The sequence below is a fragment of the Mandrillus leucophaeus genome, unplaced genomic scaffold (genome assembly GCF_000951045.1).
Source record: "Mandrillus leucophaeus isolate KB7577 unplaced genomic scaffold, Mleu.le_1.0 Scaffold1442, whole genome shotgun sequence".
NCBI lineage: Eukaryota > Metazoa > Chordata > Mammalia > Primates > Cercopithecidae > Mandrillus > Mandrillus leucophaeus.
The window spans coordinates 149,995-153,512 of NW_012101413.1; positions in this window are offsets into that span (position 1 = coordinate 149,995).

The window sequence follows — 3,518 nt, forward strand, 5'->3', positions numbered from 1 at the left end:
CTTTAATAGATTTTTAGTTATCACAATTAATGTTGAACAAGTGTTTTTAAACCCAAAGACTGAAAAAGCACTTCTTCCATGTTGGAAAATGTATCAATTATTTATTAGCATTTACTCATTCTTTAATTAGGTCAATTATTATTCACCAACCATGTGTCTGACATTATTTCAAAATTGTGTTTGGTGAGGATAATTCCATTTGAAAGATGTGTTCCTTTTCTTTGGCTTATTATCTAGTCAGTAACAAAGGCCATGAACACTTTGCAAGTGTGTAAGCAGGTAAGTGTGTAAACACTATGTAAGTGACTGTGTAAGCAGGTAGGTATTTGAATCTGGAGTTAAAAAAGAATGTAATGTAAACATAAACTGAGTTGGCATATAATTTGGTAGATGGATTGGTAATAGCCCCTATGGAAACAGATACAATTACTAGCAAAATAATACTTGAGAAAGAAAAACGTATGGAATGAAGTCCTCAGGAACTTTAATACCTAATGCTTTTGTAGAGGAAGGGAAAGGAATAGCCAGAAAGATTATGGTTAAACCAAGTGTATGTGGGTAATAGAACTCAAGAAAATAGCTTATTTCAAAAAGAAAGTATTAAACTCCATTGAATGTAGTTGCGAAGTAAAATAAATGAAAACAAAAGTCCACTGAAGGACTTTACTGACCTTATTAAGAATGGTATTTATGAAATAATAGGGTAGAGTATAGATTAAGGTTAATAAGGAGGGTGGTAAAAATGGAGCCCATGAATGTAGTTTATGTTTTGTTTTTAATAAAATTTGGTTGAGAAAGGTAAGAAATGATTAAGACAGAGTTTTGTTTTAAGGTGGTGAAGACTTGAACATGTTCAATGGCTTATAAAATGTAGGAGAGCGGGAATTAATCAATAGTACAAATTTTCTGTGAACTTAGGAGGCAGCATATAGAGTTTAATTGATTAAAGATAAAAGAAGCAGGCTGGGCGTGGTGGTTCACACATGTAATACTAGCACTTTGGGAGGCCAAGGTGGGTTGATCACTCGAAGTCAGGAATTCAAGACCAGCCTGGCCAACGTGGTGAAACCCTGTCTCTACTAAAAATACACAAATTAGTCAGGTGTGGTGGTGGGCGCCTGTAGTCCCAGCTACTTGGTAGGTTGAGGGGAGAAAATCACTTGAACCCAGAAGGCAAAGGTTGCAGTGAGCCCAGATCGCACCACTGGACTCCAGTCTGGCGACAGAACAAGACTCTGTCTTTAAAAATAAAAATAAAAATAAAAAAAAGAAAAGGAGTAGTAGTTCTAGATTTTAATAAGAGGTAAGATAAGGAGTACTCCAGATATAGATAGGTTTGGAAATTTGGTGATGAAAAAATTGATGGAATACTTGCCTAATGGTTTCTATTTTGTGTCCTAATTAGCAGCATAATCGTATGTTTAACATGCTAGCTTGGAGTTTTAAGACAGTCAGAAGTTAGAAGAATGACTGGACCTATACATAGATTGGAGAGAATAGAAGAATAGTCTCCCTGGAGAAATACAACCAAAATAAAAATTGTGATGATGGCTCAGTTGAAGTCAGACAGATGAAGCTTAACATGTGAGTGGGAAATAACAAAAGCGAACCCTTCAGATATGAGAAGAGATCAACTCACTTATATCTTGTAAATCTTTGGAAAAAGCTGGGCATAGTGGTAAATACCTATTGCCCCAGCTTCTTGGGAGGCTGAAGTGGGAGGATTGCTTGAGTCCAGGAGTCCAGCCTGGGCGACATAGGAGAAGAGAGGATGGGTTTGAAAGATATCTAGAAATTAGAATCAATGGTAGGAGTTGGTGGATGTTAAAATAGGTGCATTTTACTCAATAAAACAATAAGTATTGGGGAGAAACTCTATAGACAAATTTTTAGCAGTAATATTTAGAAGCAATGGTTACTGGATACAAAATTAATAACGAAAAGTCAGTTGTATCTAAACATTAAGAAATAACTAAATAATGTTAAAGAAAATGCAACTTACAGTAGCATCACAGAATAAAGAAAAATCTGACAAAGATGCATGAGCTCCCAGATTGCATTTCTTGGTGGATGCAGCGCCATCCACAGGTGCAGAATAATGAGGAAGAGGGGCATGTATATGTACATAACGTAATGGGATAATGTTAATGGCAGAACTTGATATATTTATTCATTCAGGCAACATTTCTTCAATTCCTGCTGACTGTCAGGCACTGTGGAAGAGTGTGGGGATACACTAATAAAAAACATTGATGAGACATCCATCCTTTCTGAGAAATTGCATGAGCTGTCTCTAAGTGGATGTCTAGAATATGGCTGCATAAAGAAGGCTGGGCACTGGAAGATGGAAAATAGATTTGGGCTAGAAATAGAAAACCGGTAGATATTTTTGAACATAAGAGAATAATCACAGAGAACACATTGTTCCAAAGGTCAAAACTTGGGGCATGCCAGTATATTGAAAAACTATTAAAAAAAAAAAAAACTTAAAAACACAAATCTCATTTAAATGAGATCAAATTATTCAAAATAGTAAGTTGTTTTTTATTCTAAAAACAAGTCATTAAAGTAGTAATTCTAAATAAACAGGTTTTATATTTTTTTTCCCTGGTTTATATTTTTAGTTTTCTTCTGAGAAAATGTCCTGAGGGAGATAAATTAAAAAAGAAGGTAAGAAAAAGTACAAGAAGCCAAACTGGAGCTATATCACCTTAATCACTTAATCTCAAAAGTCATGCACCATCATTTCTGCTAATTCCTTTAGTCAATACCAGATTTTGAGGGGAAAGGAAATAAACTTCACAACATAATGAGTGTCCAGTTCTGAAAATCATGCTGGATCAGAAATATTATAAAGATCATATTTTAAAAGTACAATATTTCACATCAAATTTTACACACATCTTCTGAATTGTATTTTAAATTTCTACGTATCTAAGTCACAACCTGGGGGAAATTGGCATTACCCAAATATTAAGTATTTCTATCCATAAATAAACTTTATTTTGATTTTGTTAAATAGCTCTTTTCACCACATTAGATTTTTTTTCCTATTCTGTGATGCTACTGTAAATTGTGGTTTTCCTTTACATTATTTAGTCATTTCTTAATGTTTACATATAATTGACTTTTGGATATTAGTCTTATATCCAGTTACCATTGCAAACTATCATATTACTGCCAAAAATATGTCTATAGATTTTCTTCCCAATGTATTTTGTTTCACTGAGTAAAAGGCACATGTTTTAAGGGTTCAGTTTGGTGAGTTTTGACAAATATGTATTTCCATGTAAATCACTATCGCAGTACATAATATTTTAATCACCTTTCACAAGATAGTTTTGTGTGCCTCTTTCTGGCAAAGCCAGTCCACTCAGGTACAATTAGCATTCTGATTACAACAGAAATAAGTAAGTTTTGCACATTTCGAACATCATATAAATGGAATCACACAGCATGACCTCTTTCTTGCCTGGCTTATTTTTCTCAACCGTAATGTTTTTTCTTTTATTTTCAGT